Source organism: Amblyomma americanum, chromosome 4 (assembly GCF_052857255.1).
Source record: "Amblyomma americanum isolate KBUSLIRL-KWMA chromosome 4, ASM5285725v1, whole genome shotgun sequence".
NCBI classification, from domain to species: domain Eukaryota; kingdom Metazoa; phylum Arthropoda; class Arachnida; order Ixodida; family Ixodidae; genus Amblyomma; species Amblyomma americanum.
In genome coordinates this window covers 212805240-212819706 of record NC_135500.1, presented here as the reverse complement: position 1 = coordinate 212819706, position 14467 = coordinate 212805240, and the positions used below count along the sequence as shown (strand labels likewise).

The following is a 14467-nucleotide window of genomic DNA, read 5'->3' as shown; positions in this document are numbered from 1 at the left end:
TTCGTCCCTCTTCGCCGCAAATGCACCGCGGTTTTTGTGGTTGTTGTTCAGATATTACTAAGCAGGCAGGTGAGGGGAAAAGGCACGCAATGCGAAAAGCGTGCTTGGCCAATTTTGCATGCGAGGAAGAAAAGTCTCGTCGTTCTTCCTTAGCAGTCGGCGGAACCTGTACAGACCTTGGGCGTAAACGTATTGGCACCCAATATATCCGCTATGTCGACTTCCTTGAAGGATCGAGGTCAGTGTTGTGCCCAAGTTGCCTTTGCTTCTGGCTGGTGTGGTCACCTGGGTGGCAAACCGGAACCGCACTAACACGAAGGGCTTTAGCATTTTGTTGTCATGTACAAGCATTTAACATTCGCCAATGCTGTCTTCTGTTGCGCGCCTTGACAGAAGGGCAGTATGTAGCATAAGATCTGCTGAGAAGCTTTTGTCTAAGTATAATAAAAGCACAGGGAATCCCTCTATTTTAAACAAAGATCGTAATAATTTGGTATTACGCATCTGATAGCTTGCGGACTGTAATGTTGGGGTCTTGCAGTTCGATTTCCCTGATCCGAGACACGTTGTTTTCATTCCATGAGGTTGAAGGGCGGCCCTAGCTTGTGTCGTCTTCCACCGACGTTCTCCGCGAAACGAACCTCTTGTGCCACTCGAAAACTCGCTCCCGCGATAATGTCTCTTTGCTGTAAGCGTCACGAAGGAGCTCACACGTCTGTGTGGCTGTCTTGCCAAGCTTCACACAGAATTTTATGTTTACACGCTGTTCGAGGTGGACATCCATCTCACCGCATTCACTCACAGTAGAATTTGCAGACGACTAGTGACAACGTATTTTTCTATATGTAATGCCATCTAGCGGCTGCCACAGAAATTAACAAAAATAGCTCTGGTTAGCCCGAAAAGATGGTGCTACACATACGCACCAACATTTGATAATAATAATAATATTTGCTTGGAGGAATCATTTCTAGAGAAGAAAATAAATCAGTCTCGAAACTTTACGGGCAAAGGTTGTACATTAGTGGCAGTACTACTGTTTTGAAGCGAAAGCTTCACTAACCTAGGTAAAGCCGATGTCGCCGCGCGTTGCCGGTTGACCTTGAAGTGGGCCAGAGGTCAAGTGTAGCTATAGGCCTTACCATATGTGGTCACCATTGTGTCGCACCACATCACATTTGACCTTTCGATTCGCTGGTGGAGGGCGGTAGAATAGGCCGCAGCGTTCATTGGGTGACCAACCTCTCGCGGTGAACCATTAATTAGGCGCGCTGCCTACACAGTGTGTGGAACGCACTCTATGTTACAGACGTCAAGCCGCGTCTATTTGCCTGATACACCACAGCTTTCGCTCTCTAACCAGGTTCAGGAGTAGTTAAACCGCAGTTAATTTTTTAAGTTCAAGGACTCTGGTTAGGTTAACTTTCAACACCTTATATGACACATATATGAGTTATTAAAATTCATTACAATAAATAAAAAGTGATATCAACGCTTTGGAGACAGTTATAATAGACGGTATGAGTTTTGTGGAACAGTAATCGAGACTATATTTATTGAGTCCGTGCGTAACGTCATGCTAATAGCTTATCGCGCGATCGGAGAACTGGTGGCCATACAATGCAAGGGGGCGGAGCCAAATTATCGTGCGCCGACAGGCTCAACTTCGTGTCAAATACAAATTACAGTCGCAGACTGTACCTGCACCTACGATACAAAAACATTAAGACAGCTTGGATTCGGAAATACACGGTTCTAGACTCGAAATATAGCTTAAATTCAAAACAGCACGAAACTGACACAGGGACCTATAGTGGCGCAAGACGGTCTGGAATGAAATTATTGACGCTGAACCAGCTCTATTGCAAGGCCTGGTACTATACTACTACCACAAGCCAGAGCCATTCCCATCAGCATTATTTCCGAGGAGACAGAGGCAACGGCCTTCTGTTTCAGGCCCACAACGGTGCCCTCCTCACAAACCACGCCGCCACGAGCTATCCGACGTAGATCAGACGCGTCGACTCAGAAGTGCGCCGGAAGACATTCTCCTCCGCATCCTGCAACCGCATCCACGGCTCTCCGCTGACCCTCGATCGTGCAACCTGCCGAGATCCTTGCGCTGAACGGTGACACTGGAGGGGACCGGGACGCCCATGCCGACACCCGCGAAGGCCCGGCTAAGGCAGTGGGCCCGTCTGCGCAGGCGCGCCGTGGGTAACCTCAAGTGACCATCGCCCAGCTGAAGCCACTCGATCACGGCAAGAGTGAACTCCGACTGGAGCTAGCCGCCCTACAACGCTAACTACCGCTCACGAATTGACGCCCAGCGGCCGATCGTGGCAACTGGATTGGATTGGCTTGGTGAAATCTGAGCGGCTTTACCGGACTGAAGTGAACTAGCCGGATGCTGCCTCAAAAAATATGACAACACTGTTTCTTTTCTTTCCCTCTTTGATTTCTACTTTTCCAGTGGAGCTGACGAAGGCAGCCATGAGTCAAAGGGGATCTAGACCCCTCATTTACTTTCTGTGTGCGCATGCGCGCTGACGGCGTGCAGTACACGGTAAGCGGTTGCGGTACATGCTATGCTACATGTGCTGTCATAGGAGTGCAAAGCTTTTTGATGCTTTTCATCCCCTTGCTGATAAGTGGTGTTGTGGTAAGTAGCTATTACTAACGATGTTGCGAGAGGCGTCCTGCATAAAACACAGTAAACAGCTAGCTCCCGAAGCATGCTTATTAATGCCTCTCCAGAAAACAACCAGACGTCTGTCTTGAGGTCGCCACCCCACATACCGCGTCGTGGAATATGCCTAACGTTGCAGCAGCAATGCACAGCAAACATAAGTTCGAGTGCTTCTCCCATTAATCGCATTGCTCTCGATCCGTCGCAGTCTGTGCATCGCAAGGCGTAACAAGCACGAAGTATGTACAAGTGTGAGCATGAGTGGAGAGACCACGGCTCCGGCGGTATGCACGAGCGGCTGCAGGGCCACATACCCGGCGCTGGTATCGCGCGCCGCGGTCTTGCTGGGCGAGTGCCCGAGTGACGACACTCTTCCCCCCTCGCTACCGTGCGGATGTTTATTACACTTGATAAAATTCTAGTCTGCCATCTCAGGGCAGTGACGCACCACTTAACCGCTCAACCACTACGAGTGATTTGAGGACTCCCAGGGTGCTATGAAAAAAAGACCAGTTTTTCTTACATTTGCATTAACCCATTAGCTATCGCGTCATAACCTTAACGAGAATCAGCGCGCAGATCAGAATTGATGTGGCAGCGTCGCGGCCGCGGCTACGTATAGAGCCATGCAGATATAGAGTTGCTAGCTGAGTGATACCGGGTTGCAGCAGGCGCTTGGGGCACAAGAACTTTTACTGAAGGCCGTAAGGTCTGCGGCCGCGTACGCGGGGTTTTGCGACTTGGAATTGCCTCAATTCCCACAATGGAGAAGTAGCTTCAGGTGATCAGCTGGCGCGGTGGCTGGTCATAAAAATGGATGCTCCAGGAAGGCAGGGTAGAAAAGATGGAGACGCAGGAAAATTTGAGGATGCTAAGGGTTCAACCACACGGTAGTGGAGGCAAAAGAGAGATCAAAGAAAGGGTTCGACGCCGGCCTGACTTACAATGGAGGATGTGCAAGTGTGGTTGGAAATGGAAGAGTAATAAGATAAAATTGGGGTTACTAAGGGTGAAAGAGAGAACTTGCTTTGTCACAAATGTCTCTCGCTCAAGACTGTTGACCTAAAATCAGGGCAGCAGTTGATTTGTGCCCCGGCTAGTGAAAGAAGAGGTCTTAAAAGTTCCTGCGAGCATGTTTATTCGAAATGTATAGAAATTATGGAACTCAGTTTTCGTAGAATATTTTTTCCCTGTGTGATGTTCTTTGCGTAGACATTATGGCCCTTTATGCGGCACCTTTTGCGAACGCCTTCAACTTAAGTCGTCGCATGGTGACTAGCGTCGTTGTGTCCTCGTCCCGGTAAGTTTAATTTGCTTGTGCACATACACACACACACACGGTCGTGTATTGCAATTAAAAACTGCGCTTTCAGGATTTGTTAAAACATAGACGATAAGCGATACGCAGAAGCCCGTCTTGCACGAACATTCACGCCCATACCATGTAGTAGTGTTTCTCTTCGTTTGCGCAGTAGCAGTAGTAGTTGTAGTGGTTTATTTAAAAATAAATAAATAAATAATAAAAACGTCAGGAAAAGAATGTTGCCGGCCACGGCAATTGCTATCTAATATCTTAAGCACCCGAGCTGCAGCCGGTGGAGGTGAACAGGAAAGGGAGATGACAGAGAGAAGTATAGAGGGGAACGACAGCAAGAAAGGACAGGGGAGAGCTTTGTACACTATTTACAAGACACAGAAAGCAATCAAGTTCGCGCCGCTAGGGCGCAAATGTTCAAGATCTCGTGTTCTTGGTCCGCATAAAGTGAAATAATCACACATTAAGGCCACACAATTCATTGTCATATGTCACATTGCCGATTTGTCGCAATAATGGGTCACCTGACTCTCAACGCGACCCCCGTAAGCATTTTATTTTCATATTCTTACCTCACGTCTCCTTTACGCAAATAGCTGGCACTGAAACTTGTGTCGCGTCCTGTAAACACGTCTTCAAATTTTTCTTGCCTTGTCTTCACGCCGCTACGAACTTGAAGTGTATCCGGGTGCCGCCTGTCGTAAGACTGCCGACGCACCTGTGCCGACGTCCCTGTGTCAATAGCGTGAGAAAACATTCGAGTTCTCTGTGCTATTTTTTGTTCGCGAAAGCTTAATAGTTATGGCGCAGAGCGTTCCCAGCCTCTTTAAACCTAGCGAGTGATATTGAGCACGACATTGCCGAAAGGCCCCGCAATAACTTCGGTCAGAAGAGAGTGGCGTGAGAACTTTCCGACGTGACTACTAACCCGCGAAGCCCGGCACAGCATTGCAGCGTTTAGATGCACTGCCTGGTGTATTGAGCGCGTGCCACTTCCTTGTAGCAGCTTGAGCATGGCCTCGGAACGCTACTTATCCGAAGCTCTGTGAGTCAAATGGGGTTCTCGGTTGCACTAGATGACCATGTCTTGCGCTCTGCAACAATCATTAAAAATCTGCCTAAGAATTTTTTTTTGTCAGAGGCGTAGAATGAATTGCATTGCTTTTGATTAATTCTCATGTGAACTGCTTTAATGCACCGAAAAATTGGTCTGCAGTTCAGCGCATGCAAATAATAAAAAAAAGTCCTAAAGAGGCTTTCGTGAGAAACCTTGAAGTGTGCGAATCACTGTGGGTTCCATTTGTTGATAGTAGTGTTAAAAAGTGATCTAAATATGTTTCAATGCAGACGAAACGCGTAAGGCGCCGGTGTGCTGGGTGACGTCGGAGCGCTTCATACAATTCCTTGTGGTCCGAATTAATCCAGTGCCCTCCACTGCGGCGACCCATGTAGCGAAATGTGTTATTTCGGGAAGTTAAGCTGCTATAATTTACAATTATCAAAAATGTCATCCATCGCACACTCGTTGACTACATATAATCTGTTCACGCGTGTACATGTATGTGTCCGCTACGTTAGATGCTGCCCCCGCACACAAACAAACAAACAAACAAACGCATGCACGCACGCATACACACACACGCACAAACAAACAAACGCACGCGCGCGCACACACACGGACGGACGCACGGACGGACCGACAGAGACGGACACACACACACGCACGCGAACGCGCACACACGCGCGCACGCACGCGCGCGCACACACACACACACACACACACACACACACACACACACACACACACACACACACACACACACACACACACACACACACACACACACACACACACACACACACACACACACACACACACACACACACACACACACACACACACACACACACACACACACACACACACACACACACACACACACACACACACACACACACACACACACACACACACACACACACACACACACACACACACACACACACACACACACACACACACACACACACACACACACACACACACACACACACACACACACACACACACACACACACACACACACGCACACACAAAAAAGCTGATTGCCAGTCAAGTGGTTCAGTCCGTGTTATCATGCAGTTATTTGTCAGACTGGACGGCAGCGTAAGAGGCAATTCATCACAGATAGAGCAGTGACGACTGCAGAGAAATAGTTTGCCGTTAAGGAGCTTAGAGGCTAAATTATTTCTTTTCCATATTCCAGCAGGTTCTCATCGCGAATAATACAAATGGTTTCTTTCACCTTATACCCCTGAGAAAGGAGTCTCCTTTTCCTTGAATTTGCGAAACCTCACAACTATTTCGTTTCTTTTTTTGTTAGGCGACAGCGGCCAATCATACGTTGTATTTGTCGACAGTTTGTTGCTTAGACTGGGAGCACATTAGAATAACAGCGTCCTCAGGTTGTGCCGAGCTATCAGAGTAATGATCAGGCAGCCCAAACAACAAAAGAGTGCACCTGCATAATCTGTTGTCACCATTGACGATGGAATTGCCAGAGATATGGTATTCATAGTCGTGCAGCAATGTCGAGGAAAAGAACGGGTTTGCGGGGACTGAATGGCATTCTTCAACACGTGTTAGCCGTTCCTCAAATATAGTGGCCTTGGTTTAAATCCCGTCCCGCCATTCTGAGATAAACTCAAGTAGGACAACAGTTGCTGCCATTCTGTCATCTGATAGCCTGAAACGACAATGAGCATTCACTCCACTCAGTCTGTGCGCTATTTTTATAACTTTTTGTTGGACAAAGATTGGCCTCAATGTCACCGGACAGAAGAAGCAGACGCATTGAATGAACGCGACCGACAAACAGGCAGCACTTCGCAGGAGCATTACTTCTGTGGGAGAAAATTCTCCCCCCCCCCCCACCTTCATTGGGGCTCTTTCGGCGGGGGAGAACGCCAAGGTTGAGGGGCATAATTATAACTGAGCGTGCGTGTCACAACGTTAGGGCACAAAAAAGGCATCATCCCGAGAATTACCAAACATCTACCTTATTCCCGCTGTCCCATTCTCTTCTCTCGTTCGCATGTGTGTGTGGGTTTGGCACCTTTAAAGTACAGTGATCAATTACCAACTAGCCAACAAGAAGTTCTCTTAATACCTTATACCCCTGTCACACGGCATTTCTCGAAGGCCTTTCCAGCAAAGGCGCCTCTTTTCATCAAAGGAGCGAAAGCTTGAAGGAGCAGCGACGCTGCTACATGGCGCAGCCCAAAGGTAACAGTCGTTGAGGCTTAGCGCCCGCTGGTGTGGTCGAGCCGGCCGAAGGGAGTGTTTTATAATTAAAGTGGGGTATTCTGTTCATTCGTTGAGCTGAGACTTTTTTTTTCATTCTAATTGCTTGCTTGGAATAACTGCAAAAGCTGCTCTCATCATCAGCAGCAGGTTTTGTGTATTGCTTTGGCCACCAGGGGCACTCGGTGTTGCTGCAAGACTTTACTGCCTTCAAATATGGGCATAAAATATAAACACCCGTACAGAAAGCAAAGCCAGACAAACCTTTTGTATTTTTAAAAGATGTTTTCAAACATTGTTGGCTGCATCTACTTATTTTCATTGCTCTTACTTTTTGACGTTGGATGGCACCGCCATCGCAAGTTCTCGAAGGCCGCGCCGTTGGGCTCTAAAGGTCTCGGACGGGCGCCTTCGCCTCCAAGGCCCTTAGCGGCAAAGGCGCAACATTTGTGCTGTGTAGCTACACTCCTTATGCCTTTGAACAGAAGTACCTCATTCTCAAAGGCCTTTGCCGTGCCCGTGTGACAGGGGTATTATTCCCTCCTGGCAAAGGCGGCAGCCGCGAACTGAAGGAACTGACCAGCCAGAGCCACTTGCGTGACACCGGCAGGAGGACAAAAGGTAGGCAGCGGCGTAGTGGCGGGTCTCCCTCACCCCGAGGTGAACGGCCAGGCGATGAGGAGAGGAGGAAAGAGAGGGAAGTTAGACATCGCCCTCACCCTCTTGCTCACGTAGTCCCTAGCTGACAGCACCGACGCGTCGAAGCATACGGGCGAAGCACAAGACACTCATTCTGCCTCGCCATCACCTGCGCACATCCCCGTCGACGCGTTCAGCGTGATACGAAGAACGTGGGCTGTGTGCATGCGCATATCTGTACCTTATCTAGTGTAGATTGTCTGCGCAGCGAAGTTTATGCGAAAATCAGACCTCTCTTTACCGGAGGGAGCTTATAATAAAACAAGGAAGTTCAGCGCTAACGGTGCTTCGGTTGTTACTCGGGAGCGGCGCCCGTGAAAATGGACCCGTGGTATCGGGAGCGTAAAGTCCAACCGGAAGGGAGAGGAAGAAAATGTGTGTCACGAAGATGTGAAAGACGCTGGGCTGCCGTTAGGCGAGTTCGCCGATTCTTCCCCGCCCCTCCTGCCTGAGTCGGCCGAGTCACGTCCGCACCTTCTCTCCCTCGAAATTGCGCGGCCCGCCGGCTCCACGCACGAACTTGCTAGGAACGCCGTGGTCAGCAGCTTCGCATTGTGACCCACCACACGGCGCCTCCAGCGGGCCCCCGACGCCGCGCGTAGCCCCGAATCTTCTCCTCTCGTGCGCTCGCGCCGTGCAACCCCAAGAGGGCGCAAAGTTGATCGTCACTAGAACTCGACCGTCGCGTGCTCGCGACCGCAGAGCTTCACAAGCATGACGTCGCTGGCGTCTGGCGTGGCAGCCCAGATTGTGGACCTGTACAGGTACGTGCTTTCTTTACGAGACCCCCGCACGGAAGGTTGGACACTCGTCGCCGATCCGAAGTTTATGTTCCCTCTGCTCTTCGGCTACATCTACGTAGTCAAGTTCGGCGGTCCGCGATGGATGATGAACCGCAAGCCGTTCGACCTCAAGCCTCTCATGATGGCCTACAACTTGTCCATGGTGATCGCGAACACGTTTTTCTTCTTCCAATACATTCGGCGCTCCTACATCGGTGGAGGCTACAACGTGTTCTGCCAGGGAGTCAGCTACTCCCGCGACGAGAACGCAATGGCCATCCTCAACCTGACCTGGTGGTATCTTTTCGTGCGCATCGCTGATTTCTTCGACACAATTTTCTTCTTGGCGCGGAAGAAGTTTTCCCACATTACCATGCTGCACGTGCTTCATCATTTCCTTGTGGTGTTTAGTGGCTGGCTCTGGATCACTTTCGGATGCGACGGCCAGGTACTGATGGGCATCTGCTTCAATTCCTTCATCCACATCGTCATGTATTCCTACTACTTTCTCGCTGCCCTCGGCCCCGCGGTTCAGAAATACCTGTGGTGGAAGAAGTACCTGACCCGGCTTCAGATCTTCCAGTTCGTCTTCCTCACCCTCCATGTGTCGATACCGATCTTCTACGACTGCGGCTATCCGATGGTGCTCACTGTCATGGCGTCGGCACAGGGGACGCTGGGGCTGATACTATTCATTAACTTCTACATCACTGCCTACGCTTCGAACGGCAACTTGGACTTCTGCACAGTGCAAGGAGAAAAGAAGGACTAACTATGCTCGGAGCGACCAGCAGTTTTCGGCTGTGCGTCGACTGCGCGCGCCTTACGTGTGCCTGGTGTGTGTGTGTGAGCGAATTCTATTCCCGTGCGCTTGAAATCTTGTGAAACATATGCCGCAGTGCCCTGTGCAAACGTTGATGCCCCCTTCGTGGGAAACTACTGGTTCCTGCTAAATGGCCGGCCGATGAGCACCTTGAGATTCTAGTTTCATCTTTTTCACCTACCATTCGCAGGACGTGCTCATTGTGCTTTCATGTCTTGTTGTGCGAGCAACGCAACATTTCTCTCGCAATATTTTTCCCTTCATCAAAGTCTGTTGTTACTGTCAAACTTATACCTTGAAAACGTAAGCACCCACCGACCACTGGTCTATAGAGGCATTGTCTTTGTTTCATTTGTTGCATTCTCAAGAGAGTCCAGTTAACATTGTCACGCTTTAGCGAGCGCTGCTAACTCTATACGAGACTTTTACGAGTGTTGGTGCTGAGAACTCGCCGCTACAGGGATCTAACCTACCTTGGTAGTGCATTCTATGTGTTCAAAGGATGCGGCACTGCAGAGTGTGTACATAATGTGCGACCATCTACTGAAAAACTAACATGTTCTTAACGAAAGTAAATAATTACCAAAGAGTTCCAGGCAAAAATAGGCATTGAGCGCTAAATGAAAACTCAGGACAGCTTTAGAATTTTTGTTTTCGCACATTACAGATACCGGCATTGTAAAAGTTGAAGAGAAGGAAAATTCATTTTGTTTAATTACAGCCAAAGGCTAGTCATGGAACTATAACACTGAGTAGATGTATAGTTTTCTTATGGTGCGTTGTAACGTGTGCGATGACGAATGGCCACACTGATCTGTAACCATGTGACAAAATAAACGTTCCGAATTTCGTATCTGACACCGCTGTGACATCGCGAGGAACAAGATTGAAACTATCAGGCGCGCCGAGGTCAGGAAACATGGGCAGCATCGTAATGAAATTTCTGTCATGCAGGTTGAAAATATCTTGCGATTTTAAATGCATCGGTGCGATTCCAATAATGGGAAAATTTGGTGTGTCTGTGATCGAAGGCAAACGTTGCTATCTATACGCGTGACGACCCTGCTGACAGAGAGCTAGGCGGACATGCAGGTATTGCATTCCGGAGCTCCTGTCCCGACTAGTTCCATCTTGGGCCCCTTTTCTGAGCTCCCACCGCCTCCTAGCCAGTCGCGTGTCCCATACATCGCAGCAGGCTAGTCAACAAGAGTCACTATTTGCCGAGACGGCTCGCTCGACGCGTCTTATTCTACGCCGACAGGAATGCCACCGTGGCTCTTTTGTTTACTCGGGTCGACGAACTCGGCGCCAACTTGTTCCTCGAGCCATTGCCTTTGCTCTCTGTACAGACTCGGTGCTTGCTAATCAAGCAGACACTTCCGTGTAGGCTGCCCTATGACACCGTGCGAGATTGTCGACCCAGCCACACACAGTTCAGTGTCCTGTGACCTGCTACAAATAACGGTTTTTCCCCGCGCAGAATAACCTGTCAGTGCCGCTAGGTCAAGTAGTGCTTTCGTTTATGCTTTTATTGATTGGATCATTGTCTTATACTTCTTTGTTTCGTACTAGGTAGGTGTGCTAGCTCGACAGTTATACTTGGCACAATATCAACCTTATTCATACAGACTGGGGGCGCAGAGTGACCTGGCAGCTGTAAGGGTGTTTGTGCCTGTAACGCTTGAGCGATCTTCATTCGAGTGACGCAGCCGCCGCGGTGGCTCAGTGGTTATGAATCTCGGCTGCTATTCCGAAAGACGAGGGTTCGATCGCGGCCGCAGCGGTGGCATTTCGATGGAGGCGAAATTCTAGAGGCCCATTTACTGGGCGATGTCAGGGCGCGTTAAAGAACACCAGATGGTCTAAATTATCCGGAGCTCTTTATTACGGCGTCCCTTATAGTCTGAGTCACCTTGGGTCGTTAAACACCTAAAAGAAAGCCAACATGAAACCGAATTCGGGTAACGCAAACCTCTGCGGTGGTAATGGCAAATGCACATTGTACTCGAGTTGGAGGACAGTAAGCGTTCCGATGTCGGCCTATAGTTCGCCTTTCGACCTCTTTTCAGTAGATACCGACAAGAAACGGTGGCCTATTACTTTTTCTTTCCTTAAAAGTTTGTTTTTGAATAGCATTTGGGTTAGTCTAGTTTGGCTTAGTAGGGTTTCCTGCATTTTGACCGCAAATCCCGCAATACGTGATGCGTATTCAGCCCCATGAGCTTGCGATGCCTCGGCCTACCGCCTGAACATTAAGGTGGAATATACCCTGGGCACTACTAACCACGGCCAGCATTCTCATCTACACGTGCAAAAACAAACGTGCAGGTCACCGTGCTTGCGAAGTTCAACGCTCGCTCGCGCAACGTGTCGACGTAGCGTGCTTCACGCTCGGCGCCCCAGAGGCGTTACGCGGTGACTGCCAAGTTCAGCGCCGTTGGCGGTGACTGCCAAGTTCAGCGCCGTTGGCGGAGCACAATGAATGATCGCCCTTGGCACCGCGGCGCCTGAGAGGAACGCATTAGTTGGGGCATCGCCGAGTGCAATTACTCCCCCACTGCAGCCGCCTCGAGAGAGAAGCAGCGATGCGTTGTGCTCTTGCTTCCTCCTCACGGATTTCCGGCCTTAGCCGATGCTGGAGGAGGAAGGGTATCCGGGCCACCAGGTCGCAGAGCGCCTGCAGACCGGCACCGACACTCCCTCGCCCCTTCTGCACTGCAGAGTGTGATTGAGGGTGAGGGGACGGTGGCGCCTGGATAGGCTTAGTTCCTGCTGCTCGAGTACGTTCGGTGGTGGCGCTATGTTGAGGTGACCGGCCTGGACGGGCAGGAAAGACGTTGCTCCAGGAAAAAACAACAACTAGGCAGTTGATTTTTGCTTATCCGTTCTCTCTACGGAAGAAGTACCTCCACCGACTTGTTGGAGTAAAGGACCAATAGTGTACAGTGCAATGCTGGTAAGATTTGCGGATAAAGTTGTGCTTGCCGCCTGTCGTAGCGACATTTTCGATATTTTCCAACTGCAGATTGCTTTTCAGCACTTCAAACAGTAAGTTTTGTTTATTTATATTTATTTTAAACTGATGACGATGACGAGGAGGCGGACCCGCCAATAGTTGCCGTGAACGCTTTAACCACGATTAGTTATATCGTGTTCTCAAAACAGCTTAATTGTTGGAACTTGGGGCCTCTGCGACGAACAAAAAGCATTACCGCTCTTGAACGCTTGGAAAGTGCCGTGGTATGGTCTCCTTTAAAGAAGCCGACGCTTATAACGAATGAAGGCTTTGGAAAGAAATAAACGCCAGGTTCGTCAGACTTCGTATTTCTAGCTTTAAAATGAGAAGTCCACTTCCTAGGAACCTCGGATACAACGAACGCAATCCGCGCGACCGCCGGGTTCGTTATTAGTGTTCTCTACTGCATATGGGAAGTTTATACCAATTTTGTCTTCTTCACATATTGGAGCAATCAGAGCGCCTTCTAACAACAGGAAGTTTCAGCCTTAGTGAACTTCTCGGCGTCACTGGGTGTCCTTTTCTTTTGTCCTGCTAAGCAGTCAGCATCATCAGAGGTAGCTACAGAACCAAATGCGCTCTAAGAAAGCAACAAAACCTTGATATTTTCCTGCGCCATTAATTGACGCCGACAGCTGTGAACCGCCTCCCTTCCCCTCACATCACAAAACGACACCATTTGGGTGCCCACAAAAAAGAGCAACATTGTCTACGCCCACCAAAATGACGTGGCGACACGAACCACATTCCCGACGTCGCTAGTAAGGCCCCGCGTTTATACAGTCGCTGCTGTCCACTTGCGTGTGCACAAGGAAGCCAAAACCGGTCTCAAGCTACATTCTGACAACGCGGAGGCTTTCGTCACTACGTTCAGTCACGCCCACTTATCAGGTGCCGTGGACTGCGGCTATATACAGGAGATGGACGCAATGAATCAATAGGCCGCCAACCCTTGCTTGCATAGCACGCGATGTATGATGTGGACGGCAGTCGTCATAGATGGTCTGGCAATTCAGAGACCGACGGGAAAAATCTCCTGCCATTAGGCGGAGGCAGACGGAGATAACGATGTTTCGCGAGCGCGAAGAGGAAGGGCCTGATGGTTTCTGTCCCGCAGTATGACAAACAGTGCCAGTGCTTGCGCTAGAACAGCGCACGTGCGCCGCTGACGGAATGCAATATCGGGTTAGTACACACGCCGCATTAAGCATCTAGGTGCATATAGTGTCTGCTCGTGAAGGTGACACGTGCAGGAAGAGTACGTGTCGTTGAAACATTGTTTGAAGTATGAAGAAAGACTGAGTGAGTAGCTTGTTTTCGTATACGATCACTGGGTATAGTGTTCTGTACCACACGTTGCTCACACAAGAAAGAGGAGGTCGGCACGTGCGTAAGAGGCGATTGCACACGACGCTCAAGTGAAAAAAAGAACAAATAATCTCTGCTCTGACAATATCAACGCTAAAAACGTTGGTGAAAACACGCATTCAAGAACTAGCACACACAAGAACACCTGTTTTTTTTTTCCGTCAGTCCGACAAGTATAGGACTGATGAGGGGTCTTCTTAGGTCTATAGCCGACCTCCAAGCTGCATCCACATGGTCGATTCTCGTTATAAAAGGAAAATATGCTGAGAGCAGAGCTTGAAAATAGCCGGATATTGTGAGCACACTTTTGTGACGAAGCGTTGAAAAGACGCCACGAAAGCCTCGAACTCTCTGGCCATTTCACACTGACGAATAGATATGAAGTACCCACGCTAATTCAAGCCCATTTCGGATGAGGTTCTTTGCGATTTGTTACTGTTTGCTGATGTTCGGTTGAGATACTTAAGAATC

At 49.3% G+C, this 14467-nt stretch overlaps 1 pseudogene; it reads left to right on the top strand.

Annotated features, from left to right (window-relative positions):
- The first annotated feature begins 8602 nt into the window (after positions 1-8602).
- LOC144127565 (very long chain fatty acid elongase AAEL008004 pseudogene) lies at positions 8603-10412 on the top strand (annotated as a pseudogene).
- The last annotated feature ends 4055 nt before the right edge of the window (positions 10413-14467 follow it).